This window comes from Physeter macrocephalus, chromosome 8 (genome assembly GCF_002837175.3).
Source record: "Physeter macrocephalus isolate SW-GA chromosome 8, ASM283717v5, whole genome shotgun sequence".
NCBI classification, from domain to species: domain Eukaryota; kingdom Metazoa; phylum Chordata; class Mammalia; order Artiodactyla; family Physeteridae; genus Physeter; species Physeter macrocephalus.
The window spans coordinates 109,293,128-109,307,637 of NC_041221.1; positions in this window are offsets into that span (position 1 = coordinate 109,293,128).

The following is a 14,510-nucleotide window of genomic DNA, read 5'->3' on the forward strand; positions in this document are numbered from 1 at the left end:
GGCATTATTAAGAGCAAACACTGAAATGACCCCTGTGGTATGCTACTCCTACTTTCATTTCTGAGTTGGTACCACTGTCATGTGTCTGATATGCATTCTTCAGACCATTACCATGTATTTTTGTATATATATATTTGCTTCCTAATTTTTAACACAAAGTGGTCATATCCTAGTACTTGAACTTGTAAAAAATAATATGGTTGGAAAATTTGTCATGTTATACACACACATATATATATAACTCATTCTTTTTACATGCCATATATAAAATTCCACTGACAACTTCTCTATTGATGGACATTTCAGTGTTTCCAGTTTTACACTAATATATACAGTGAAGTTATGAATAGCCTTGAATATATCACTGTGCACTTGAGAAAGTATTTCTTGAAAATGTATTGCTAAAAGCAGAATTGCTAGCCCAAAGGAATTTAAGATTCAAAGTATATACTTCCTAATTGCCTTCCCAAAAGACTTCTATCTACTGCATACAAATGTACCAGGTTCCCTATACCTTTCCCAGATTTGACAGTTTATGCCATCTGATAAGTGAAAACATATACACACACACACACACACACACACACACACACACACACACACACATACACATACAGAGTTACCAGTGAGAATGACTATCCTCTATGTTTACTGGCCATTTTGTTTCTCTTTGTGAGAATTGCCATCTGGCATCCTTTACTCATTTTAGTATTGTTTGCCTTTTCCCAAATTACTTATAGCAGTCTTTATACATTCTGGTTATTAATACCTTGTCTGCTAAATGTGTTGCAGTAATTTATCTCTGCCACTTGTTTGTTTCTTTCCCCTTACACAGAAGCTTTAAATTTTTTAGGAGAAATATGTCACATATACTTGATGGTTTCTGGGTTGGGGGTATCACTTGAGAAAACCTTTGGTACCCCAAGGCTTTAAAAGTATTCTGTATTTTCCTCTAACACATTTATATTCTTGCTTAATGTTTGGTGCTTTAAGCCACATGGAATTTGTTTTAGTAAATTATATGAGGCATAGATAGTATCTTGCTTCACTTTTTTTATACGAGAGCTACTTTCCTACAATTTAGTAAACACACAATCTTTTCCCACTGATTAAAAGGGCAAGCAAATAATAAAGTCTTACATATATGTGAGTCTGCTTATGTACCCAATTCAACTTTATTTCCCTATTCCTAAACTCTCTAGGCTTAATTAGTATAGGCCTCATAGTATGTATTCATACATATTTAGAAGTCCTGTCTCATTGATAGTCTTTTTCAGATATATTTATCTCTTCTGTGGCATCTTCAGAGAAAATAGATAGATAGTAAATCAGATATTTGCTGTCTTGGTTTTGTCTAACATCCAAGGGCCAAAAGCGAAATAAAAGGTGACAAGGACTCCTACATTTCAAAATGAAGAGTATTTTCTAGGTATCTTGTATTTAATAAGGTCTATTTTCCTCGCTGGATAGTGCTCATAAGAGGAAATGTGCTAACTTTATCTCTGCGTTTCTCATATTGATTCCTCCTATTTCTTTCTCTCCATGTGTTCATTACACTGAGTATTGCTATAGAAGATATCCTTTTCTTGTGTCTGTAGTCATAATGCTTCTCATATTTTGCCATGAACTATGATATTTTCTGTAGATTTCATATAAGTACACCTTATTAGATTGAGGATATTTCTTCTTTAGTTTATGCTTGCTAATTTTTTAAGTCATTAAAGAACATTGAAAATAGATTTTTTCCTTAGTTTGCTAATAATGATATATACACTTATTTTCTAATATTTAACCAGGAATAATATTTAAGCAAAGAAACCCTCGCTTAGACACTTCTTTATATGCGGACATTTCAAGATTTTTTTCCTCTCCTTATCCTACCAAAGAACAGAGAAGAACTTGACCATTTAACCAGTCTGAGTAAGGTAATAGAGTCATAACTGGTTAGGGTCACTGCTGATCACAGCTGCACTAGGAGAGATTAGATGCAGATCTATCTGCCTCACATGAAGTGGGGAAAAAAAGGGGTTAGATTTGGTTCAGATACATGAAAAAAAAACAGTTTCTCATCAACAAAAGCCTGAAACCAGTGTGAAAATATCTGAATATTGTGTAATATTGTATTGGCTGTAGAATCAGTAGTCAATAGAAAATACTCTAGTTCCTAAATTTCTTAATGTACTGAAATTTCTGCCTCTTTATTTATTGTGTGTTTGTGTGTGTTTGTGTGTGTGTGTGTGTACCCAGAGAAGAAAATTTTCTATGATTTTTGCAAACATCAACACAGAAATAACTTTTACTTGATTATGGTATCCTTTAATTTCTTCTGGGTTTAGAATGTTAATACAGTTGACCCTTGAATAACATGGGATTGAACTGCACAGGTCCACTTATACATGAATTTTTTAAATAGTATATATTACAGTACTATATGATCTGAGGTTGGTTGAATCCAAGGATTCAGAACCTTGGATTCAGAGGAACTTCCTATATGTATAGGTGGGAGGGCGAACTATAAGCTATGCATGGATTTTCAACTGTGTAAAGAGTTGGCACCCCAACCCCCAGCATTGTTCAAGGGGCAGCTGTATTTACTTTAAGATTGTAATATTCATGCTCATGAGAAGAAATTGGGTTATATTTCTCTCTTTGTACACTTTTTGTCCTTTGTTGATAGTAGAGTTTTGCTATTCTCATAGAATGATTTACCAAACTTTTTAAAAAATCTGTACTCTGGGACAGTTTATATATAATGTGGAAAATAATCTGCTATTTGAAGTTTGGTAGAATCCTTCTATGAAATTTCCTGGATCTAAGATCTTTTAAAGAGTAGATTTTAATTTCCTTGGTCATTTCTTTGCTAATAAAACTTCTATTCCTACTTCTACACTTCTTGAATTAATTATAATAACATATACTTTTCTATGAAGTGATACACTTCACCTAGTTTTCTAAATTTTTGGCATAAGGATAACTATAATATTTTCTTATAATTCTTACCTTATTTAATGTAATTTTATATTCCCTTTCCATCTATAATCTTCTTTACCTGTGTCTTTCCTAATTTTTTTCCTTATAATTACCAGAAGTTCAATTTAATGGGATTTTCCAAGAACAAAGTTTTGCTTTTACTGATTGTGCTTAATGTTCATTTTATTTAATCAATTTCTGCTTTTATTAATTCTTTTCTTTAACTTGCTTTTGCTCTATTTTATCAATCTTTTCTGGTTCCTTAAGTTTATGTGTGTGGCAGGATGAGTAATCAGATATTTGCTGTCTTGGTTTTGTCTGAAACCCAAAGGCCAAAATAATAGGTGACAAGGACCCCCTACATTTCAAAATGACAGTCTAGTTCATCTATGTACAACTGACAAATGAGGTAGCTGAAAAGCAGTTTTGTGATCCTTGGTCCCGCGCCCAACTTGAGGACATAAAAGGATTGAGGTAGGAGAGCCAGGGGAGAGCAGATATTTTGAGGAACTCTTGTTGCTTGGTGGCATTTTCCATCCATACTTCCCCTCCTCAGTGTGTGGGGTGAGTGGGTGGAGGGATGTTTCCCCTGACCTCAAGATAAGTTAGATGGATGCTAAGAGTCTTTCTTGTAGAATTTCATATCCCTGCCTTCTTTCTTTGCCCTTACTGTTTGAAGGAGCAAAGAGACAGTTTGTGAGAAAATGAAAAGCAGAAAGTATGTGGCTGGAGCTGTCTGCCTGAGGAAGAGCAAAGTGAGGTGCCTTTTCCACTGACAGCTGAGCAGAAGCATGTGTTTCCCTAGACCAGACATGAATCATAAAAAGGAGAGCCATCTGACTTTGAACAGACCAAAAAGAGGTAACCCTTAGATACGGAACCTAAGGGGAAAATCTTAAGTGGCCAGGCCAGAGACAGAGCTCTGCCCACATCAAGGGAGCTATAATTTGATGTTTCTAGTGAAGAAATCTCTAGAAAGTCCACAAAAATACCCTCATGAAGTCAGCAATGAAGATTCAGCAAACCCAGAGAGCATATCACCACATCACAACCCCCATCACCCTATCAAGTTAGACTTTTCTTACTCCTTACCTCCTTATCCCATCTCTGACTCTGCCCAATCCCACTCTGGAGGGTCCTAATGTCACAGCTAAAAGTGTGGGAGTGGGTGAGGAGGAGCTGACAAAGCAAAGACAGGAGTCTCCACACAATGCCCTCCCCGCTCCCTGCTGAGTCCCAGCCTGAAATGAACCCAAGTTGGGAAAGGGAGAAGTGAAACATAAATAAAATCCCAATGTAGACTATTTCACTAAAATAAGCATTTTAGTTATCTAAATAAGACCAAAACCGTTACTAAAGGTGACTGGAGGATTTTTTTATTACCGTTTAAGAGTGATCAGAAAAGCTATGACCATTTCTCAATATTTTATCCAAGGAGAGGGGAAGAAAGAGACTATAGGATGGATTTTAAAAGATAGTGAAATGAATTTGAAAATGAATTTGCATTATGTTTGCGTCCTATCAATTTCTGCTAGTTCAGCGTACCACTTAGCTAGTCTTAACTCACTTATTTTCAAACTTTGTTTACTAATACATACATTTAAAATTATGAATATTTCTCAGTACTATGTTGACTATATTCCACAGATTATTGTAATTAGTGCTTTCACTTTCATTCATTTTAAAGGACATAAATTATAATTTACAATTTGTATTTTAGTTTTATCTGAAGGGCATTTCCAAATGCATGATTTCTTTTGCTACTTTTTGTTGTTAGTTTCTAATTCTACTGCAATTTGGTAAGAAAATTTGTCCTGTGTGATTTCTTTTTTGAATAATGAAGATTTTTCTATGTGGGCAGAGATTTTTATTTGAGGGCTTCAATCCAGCATCAAGGGAGCAGTTCCCATGCCTGCCCATAAAATCTCCCTTTTGTAATTTCATTTTCTGACTCCCTTGAGTCAGGAACCTCAGGATCCAAATTCATGCCAGTACATGTTGGCTAGGTCCTGTATCTCCTTCAGAGTTTAATCCCTTTCCTTGCATAGTATGCCCCACTTTCCTGGTGTGTTACGTTGTGTTGTGACTTGACCCTAGTTATTGGCCTGTAGACTACGAGGATGGTGGGAGGAAAGATTCTGAGTGGGATGGGTACTGTCTTGCAAGACTGAAGCCTCAGTATCATCTCCAAGCAATCGAGGTGTTACAGCCTTTAATAGGAGGGGTGTGCCACTTCTACAGGCCCAGATGGTTCAGGGGAATCTGGGGTTTCAAGTTTCTCCAGTGCATCAACCAAGATAGTTCCATCCCAAGACTTGGGGGTCCCATTCCTTCTACCAAAGGCGCTACCTTGGTATAGCAGGCTTTCCAGGATTGAGAATTCACTTTTTTTAATGCAACTAGATATCTTTATAATCAAGTCTTGATTCACAGCTCTTTCCGCTGTCCTGCTGCAGAGGCGAGAGTCTCTTCAAAAGCTACCAAGGAGGCCCACCAGCTTTTTCACTTTGCCTTAAACTGGTGATTAATCATCCTTGGCCTTTTATTTTCTTTTTTCCAGTGGCTGGTTGCACTCAACAAAATCCATCTGATTTCATTGTTGTTATAATTATGATTTCCCCCAAACCTTTCAAAGATTTGAGACATTGCACCCATCAATGTTTTTCCTCCTACTGTGATCCAACCTCAGTTCATCACTAGTGAAATTTTAACAACTATACTCTGTGGTAGCTAGTTTCCTAAGATGGTCCCAGTTTTACTGTATCCTACATGTAAATGTCATACATCCCCTTTTCTCTCCGCATGGATCTGGCCAAAGCTCTGATTTCTTGATCAATAGAATATGGTATAAGTGATACTCTTGGCCTAGCTTTTAATTGAACTAGCAGTTTTCACATCCTCTCTTTTGGAACACTTGTTCTTGGAATGTTCCCTCTTGGAACCCAGCTGCCATGCTGTGAAAATCCCACTTGTAGGCACTCTGATCACCAGTCCTAGGTGATCTTGCAGTTGAAGCCAGCATCAGCCCATGTGAATGAGCCCAGTTAACTTCCTAGTTGATTGCAATTTCAGTTGACCTCTTTGAAGCTGAAGAACTGCCCAGTTGAGTACACAGTCATGAGAAATAATGAAATAGTTATTTTAAGCCACTAAGCTTTGGAATTACTTGTTATGAAACAATTTGTAATCATAATATGGTGCCATGGTATGCCAGGAGCTACCATTCTCCATTCACTACCAGTAATAGGGTCTTTATTGTTAGCCAGCTTGTGAGTGATTTGGCTCCAAAATTCCATCCTTAAAGTCTGCTTCCTTGGACCACTTGTCACCAACTGTCTGAAATCAAGTCCCCTTAGAAACATTTGTTGAGATAGAGAAGACAAAAGGTGTGTACACACAAAGTTTATTGGGGAGCAATCAGGAACAATGCCTGCAAGGGAATAAGGGAAGGATTGGGCAGAAGGAGAGGTTGAACTGTGGTACATTTCTCCCAGAGGTTTCAGCCAATCCCACAGGGACTCTGGAGATGGGATGGGCCTTTAGAGTTGTCCTGAACTGAGGCAAGAAGTCTAAGATGAGTAATTGGATGCAAGTTGCCCCCGGGGAGCAGGGAGGGGGCTAACTTGAGTGAGGCATCCTTGACAGTACACTACAACATCCACTATAGTGCCATTTAAAATATTTTGTAATGCTGTTTTGTTATTTTTTACCCCTCTGCCTTTTGTCTATAAGACTTCCTTTGCCCTATTTCCTCTCCCCACCTTGTTGTTTGAATGCTATAAACACTTTTTGTTCTTCTCATTGTTATCCTTACATTTTTGAATGTATATTTAACCTTATAACTTTCTATCACTGTCTATATTTAATCAGAATATCTCTAATTTGCCTGGAAGGGATGGGATTAGTCATATACTTTTATGTGTTTTCTGATCCTGGCCCCTCTCCTCTGCGGCCTCTGTAGAATAATATATTATACTAATCCACATTATTATATTGTGCACTAATAATTTTTAAAACTTTAGTTTTTTCTTCAGTTAGCACTCATATTCTATATCACTCACTTTCTTGCACATATTAAAGGTTTTACTACAGTTAATACTATGGTGATTATATCTGAGAGAATTGAAGGGGTGATACATTTTCCTAGTCCCATAATATTTGAAAATGTTATTTTGATTTATTTGAAATGGTAGTTGCTTGGGCATAACATATAGGTTCAAAATCAGTTTTTCCCTTGAACTTTGAAGTGGTTGCTTCATTTTCTTCCAGCATCCAGTGTTACTGATGAGAAGTGTGATGAAATTCTGACTCTTGTTTCTTTTTAGGTAACCTGGTTCTTCTTTCCAGAAACTTCAGTGTTCTTAAATGGCACCAAAATATATCTTGATGTGGGTCATTTACCTTCACTTTTTTCTTCCAGAATTCCAAATAAATGAAATCATACAGTACATACTCTCTGAGGTCTGACTTCTTTTATTCAGCTTAATGTTTTTGCGGCTCATCCATGTTTCTGTGTATTTTAGTAGTTTATTCTTTTTATTGCTGAGTAGTAAAGTTTAATTTGTTTTTCTTTTCTAGTTGTTTGTTGCCAATATATAGAAATACAATTTTTGAATTGAATTTGGCACATTGGCTTTGTATTCAGTGACTATAAACTCGTTACTTCTAAGAATTCATTTATAGATTATTTTGGATTTTCAACGTAAGCAAATTTATCATCTGTAAATAATGACAGATTCTTTTCAATACTTACTCCTTTTAGGTTTTTATTTTTTTTTATTCTTGCCTTATTACATTGGTTAAGACCTCCTGTACAATACTGACTAAAAGTAGGAGTGGTGGTAGAGAACATGCTTTCACCATTTCTGATCTTAGAAGGAAATTTCTCAGCATTTCACCATTATGATTTTTGCTGCAGATTCTATCTTAGTTTTTAAAGTATCTTTTTGGTTTTTATAATTAACAGACTTGACTTTTATCATTTTTTTTCTGCATCTAATGAGATGGCTATATGATTTTTCTTCCTCTATCTTTTTCTCTTTTGAGGCCAGGATAAGCTGGTTTATATTATAAGGAAAAAATTTTAAGGCCAGTATTACTCATGAGCTATTTTTTTTTAATTAAGCAGTACATAAAAATTATACTATATCATGACACAGTTGGGTTTATTCTAAAATAAACCATATATTTCACCCATATTAGCAGATAGAAGAAGAAAAATCTCCAAAATATACAAATAGCTCATGCAGCTTAATAACAAAAAAATGAACAACCTAATCAAAAAATGGGTGGAAGATCTAAATAGACATTTCTCCAAAGAAGACATGCAGATGGCCAAAAAGCACATGAAGAGATGCTCAACATCACTAATTATTAGAGAAATGCAAATCAAAACTGCAAATCAAAACTCACACTGGTCAGAATGGCCATCATCAAAAAAATCTACAAACAATAAATGCTGGAGAGGTTGTGGAGAAAAGGGAGCCCTTCTACACAGTTGGTGGGAATGTAAATTGGTACAGCCACTATGGAGAACAGTATGGAGGTTCCTTAAAAAACTAAAAATAGAGCTACCATATGGTCCCGCAATCCCACTCCTGGGCATATAGCCAGAGAAAACCATAATTCGAAAAGATACATGCACCCATATGTTCAGTTCAGCACTATTTACAATAGCCAGGACATGGAAGCAACCTAAATGTCCGTCGACAGAGGAATGGATAAAGAAGATGTGGTACATATATTTCTCAGGCATAAAAAAGAACGAAATAATGCCATTTGCAGCAACATGGACAGACTTAGAGATTGTCATACTGAGAAGGACAAATATCGTATGATATTGCTTATATGTAGGATCTAAAAAATGGTACAAATGAATTTATCTACAAAACAGAAATAGAGTCACAAATGTAGAAAACAATCTTATGGTTACCAGGGAGAAAGGGTGGGAGGGATAAATTGGGAGATTAGGATTGACATATACACACTACTATATATAAAATAGGTAACTAATAAGGACCTACTGTGTAGCACAGGGAACTCTACTCAATACTCTGTAATGACCTATATGGGAAAATAATCTTAAAAAGAGTGGATGTATGTATATGTATAACTGATTCACTTTGCTGTACAGCAGAAAATAACACAACATTGTAAATCAACTATATTCCAATGAAAATTTTTTTTTAAATCTTTAGTCTTAGGTAGGCCCTGTGTCCCTGGATCTTGGGGATGTGACCTATTTAGAGCTCTTGCCTTTCCACCATTTGTAGTTCTGTTTTCAGGACATATTTCTGCCTTTCTCTTTAGCGTAGAGGGATTTTTCCTGTTCCCTTTCCCCAGCTGCTGTGGGCTTATGCCAGTGACACTGTTTGTTGTAGGCACAGTAGCTACTGTTCTCCAGGTTTGCACTACCAAGCATGCTTTTTTCAGGACTTTCAACCATCTTTTGTTGTGTGCGCAATAGAGTTTGTGGAGAAAAGCCTGCAAGAAGGTGTGAACTCTTCCTCTATATGTGGCTCCCAGGCTCACATTCTTTTGTTAACCCACATTCAATATCCCCCAATTTGTTAGTCTTCATATCAAATTCTTATTGGTATGTGGCTGTGCTTGCTGCAGGTAAGCAACTGCCATCTTTCATTGTGAACACTGTCTCTCCTTAGATTTTAGATTACTTGGTTGTCCTGTGACCCCAGTTCTCTGAAGTGTTCAAGGAAATCTTGACCTTGCAATTTGGCTTTTAATTGTTGTATTATAAGGGTTAAAGCAATGTTTTTTGTAGTGCTCTACATCCTGAGCAGAAACCAGAAATCTTTTTTTAGTTTTTTAAATTGATTTCTAAGAATTCTTCATATATTCTAGTTACGTATTCTTTGTCAGATATTTCTATTGAAAATATTTACTCCCAGTTTGTGGCTTGTGTTTCTACTTTCTTAACTGTGTCTCTTGCTGTACTTAAGTTTTAAAATTTTATAAATTCCAATTTTTAATTTTTTTATGTTTAGAGCTCACTTTGTCCTAAGACATTTTTATCTACTGTAAGTTCCTGAAGATATGATTTAGTCTTTTCTTTTAAAAGTACTACTGTAGTTTTAGCTTATATGCATAGGTTTATGATCCGTCTTAAATTAATTTTTGTTTGTGGAACAAGGAAAATTTTGGCATTCATTTTTACCTATATATTTATCCAATTGTTCTAGTACTATTTATTGAAAAGACTTTTCTTTGCCCATTAAATTGCTTTGTTACTTTTTACAAAGATTAATTGACCACGTGTATCATTTTACTTCTAAACTCTATTCTTTTCCATTGACCTTTCTTTCCTTACACCAATACCACAGTCTTTATTTCTGTAGCTTTATTGTAAATTTTGAAATCAGATATAATGAGACCTCCAACTTTGTTCTTTTTTAGGATTGTTTTTATATTCCAGGTATTTTGTATTTCTTTACACATTTTAGAATAAGCTTTTCGATTTCTCCAAACAAAGCCTACTAGCATTAGTCTACTTCTCAATTAGGGGAAAATCGATTTGTTAACAATACTGAAACTTCAATCAATGAACATGGTATATCTTTCCATTTATTTCTCTTAGCAATATATGGTGGTTTTCACTGTAAAAGGTTTGAATACCTTCTGTTGAATCGATTTGTAATATTTTATGCTTGTTTTATTATATTGTAAATCAGTGGTCCCCAATCTTTTTTGCACCAGGGACCAGTATCATGGAAAACAATTTTTCCATGGACGGGGGTTGGGGGAGATGGTTCAGGTGGTAATGTGAGTGGTGGGGAGCGGCAGATGAAGCTTCACTCACTTGTTCACCTCTCACCTCCTGCTGTGCAGCCTGGTTCCTCACAGGCCATGGACCAATACCAGTCTGTGGCCCATGGGTTGAGGACCCCTGTTGTGAATGAAATATTTTTATTGCATTTCCAGTTTCCTGCAGCATGTAGAAATATAGTTGATTATTTTATTTTGACTTTGTACCCTGTGACCTTGCCAAATTCACTTATTAATATTAGGAACCTAAGTCAAATCCTAGGATTTTCTATGTAAAAATCAAGTCATTTATAAATGGGAACAGTTTAATGTCTTCCTTTTCAATATTTATGGACTTTTAATTTTACCTAAAAGAATTGCTGATGCTACTGTTACAGTTTTTATTTGGCTTTATTGAGATACAATTTGCACACAATAAAATCCATTATTTTTAAAAGTATAATTGAAGCGTTTTGACAAATGCATGAAATCATGTAACAACGATCAAACTCAAGATACAGAACTTTCTGTGACCACCCAAATCCCCCCAAACCCATATTCAGTCAATCCTCTACCCTTCCTTGGCCCCTGAGAACCACCAATCTGCATTCTGTCACTTCATTTTGCCTTTTCTTGAATATTATTTAGAAGGAATTATATGTAGTATTTTGTATTTTACATCTACATATATTATAAACCACAAAATTCAGTGTTATAATTTTTGCCTTAAACCATGAGTTGTCTTCAAATAAGAGAAGAATATGAAATATAGCCTTTTTTGTTTGCCCATATATCCCATTTTTGCTGTCTTTTTTTTTTTTTTTTTGGTATGTCTGAGTTTCCATCTTGTTTATTTCCCTTCAGCCTAAAAATATTCCTTTGGTATGGAATTCTGGATCTACTGGTTTGTTTGTTTTTTTTTTTCTTTCAGTAGTTAAATATCTTCAAAGTTAAAGAACTTTAGAGATATAATTCCATTGTTTTTTGTCCTACAGTATTTTTGATGAGGCATCATCTGTCATTTGTATTACTTTCCTTTATATATAATATATTCCCCCTCCCCGCTCTTTCTCTCTCTCAGAAGGGGATGCTTTCAGAACTTTTTAAAAAATCTATTGTTGGGAGCATTTGACTTAGATAGACCTATGTGTGATTTTATTTCTATTTATTCTGTTTGGGTTTCTGAGATTCTTGAATCTGTAAGTTGATGTTATTTACCTAATTTGAGGACATTTCAACTATTATTTTTTCAAATAAATTTTCTGCCCGAATCTTTCACCTTTCCTCCTGGAAATTCAGTTACATGTAAGATATATTGATATTGTCCAAAAATTCACTGAGAATTGCTCATTTTAAAAAAAATATTTTTTCTTTCTATTCTCTAGATTGGATAATTTCTGTTTTTGTTAGTTCTCTATTGATTCATAACAAATTACTCCAAAATTCAGTGACTTATAGCAGCAATAATCATTTAGCTCTCACAGTTTCTATGAATTTAGAATTCTGAATCATCTGAAATTCTGAATTGTTGGGTGGTTTCAGCTGAGGTCTCTCATGAAGTTATAGTCAAATGTTGGCTGGAGATGCAGTCATTTGAAAGCTTGATTGGGGTTGGGGAATCTACTTCAATTGTGGCTTACTCTCATGCAAGCTGGTTCTTCTCCCCATCAGCATCTCCATGGAGCTGCTTGAGTATCCTCATGTCACAGCTTCCATCAGAATAAGCAATCCAAGAGATCAGGGCAGAATCTGCAATGCTTTTATGACCTTGGAAATCACACACCTACATTTCCACCATATTCTATTTGTCACATAAGTCAACTGTAATTTAATGTGGTAGGTAAACTCAGAAGAGCATGAATACTAAGAAGTGAAAATCAGTGGGGATGATCTTGGAGGCTGGATACCATATTCTATTTTCAAGTTCACCCACCTTTCTCCTGCAATCTGCACACGTCTATAAACCCTTTGAGTGATTTTCTCCCCCAAATTTCAGGTAGTTTGCTTGTTCAGTTCTTAAATTTCTAATTGTTTCTCTTGAATCATTTTCATATCTCTGATAGGAATACCCATCTGTACACTAATTATGACTATCATTTCCTTTAATTATTTGAACATATTTATAATAGCAGTTTAAAATAATTTGTCCATGAATATCAACCTATGAGTCATCTTGGGGTTGGTTTCTGTTGACTGATTTTTCTTTTGACTGTGGTTCACATTTTCCTACCACTTCATATATCTAGTCTTTGTGTGTGTGTGTTTGTGCATGCGTGTGTGTAGACTGGATTGTCAGTGACTCCTTGGAGAGATTCTGGATTCCATTATCTTTTTCCTGAAGAGATTTTTTTTCTTCCAACCCGCAGTTAAATTTGATGGGACTCATATTTCAAACCATGTCTCCCCTGTGGTGAAGAACAGCTAAAATTTCTTCTCAGTGTTTTCAACCTTCCAGTTATTGCTTTGTCCTTTTTGCTGGGTTCCTCAGAATTTCCCACACATATGTGTAGCTCAGAGATTAGCCTATTATTTGTGCACATATTACATGTAGATTTTTGGATTCTTCCACTGTGGTCCCTTCTTTCTGGAATTTCCTCCTCAATTTTTAGCCTCTCTGCCAGGGTTGAATTCTGTTTTCTGACACCTCAAGCTACTAAGAGTTGTGCTGCCTGCAGAGCCCTCAGAGGAAAAGCTGAATAAATGTGCATCTTATTCAGAAGATTTCCTTTCTTTCATGGGTTGCATCATTTCCAGTTTTCTGATTTTGGTGGTTCTTTCTGCACATTTAAATAACTGTTTTTATACTTAGTTCAGAGATTATAATTGTCATATTCAGGAAGGTTAGTCATACCAGCTACTTTGCCATACCAGAATGGAAACTTGTCCATTTATATTTGAGTGAGACATAAAATAGCTCATTAGTAGCTTTGGGTTCCTGATCCTGTTCAATGATGGGCTTCACTGTACGGTTTTAACAAAAGCCAAGTTCCTTTGTTGGCAGGGGCGGTATCCTAATTGTCAGTATCCACAGATCCCCCTCCCCTTGGGTTGTTTAGTTTTCTCATTGAGGAATCCTCCAATTTCTGCATGGCTGAGATTGTGATAGATACAAGCCTATTTTTCAGCATCCTGGGAGCCTGTTAGACCTGGAAGTCTCACTGTTTATTATGTAGAGTTTCATGAATCCCTCCGTGTTTAATACATTTGTAGCTATACCTTGTGATCTAAGACAAACTTCATTTTTTGTTCAAGATTTCCAAAGATTAAATGTGATCTCTTTTTGAAGAGCTTAGGAAGTGTGTTTTTTGGCTGTGAGTGATAGAAGAAGAAATGTAGAGGCCTAAGAGCGTCTTATAAAAAAACACTGAACCAATGTCTTATCCTCACTCCACTTTTAGAAAGATCTGGTACTCTAATCCCTGAGCATTTCTGGAATTCTGTGGTAAGAATTATATTTCTTCATATTGGTTTCTCCCATTGCAAATCTGGGTTTCAGGTCTACCCAGTCTTCTGAGTGAGTGACCATTTGTTCATTTGTCCCAAGATTTTAAGTTTTAGTTGATATTATTTCTTCCTTTCTTTTTGTGGATATATGCATTTGTTTCTTTTCTGTCATTTTAGGTGATATTTCATAATGAGTGACAATAAATTGCATAGATTCTATTCCTGTTCCATCTGTTTTATAATAAATTTTTTCATCTTCATTTTTTAAATAAACTACATTCATGAAACCAAATACCCTCTTTTTAAGCTGCAGCTAATAACACTTTTGCAAAAGT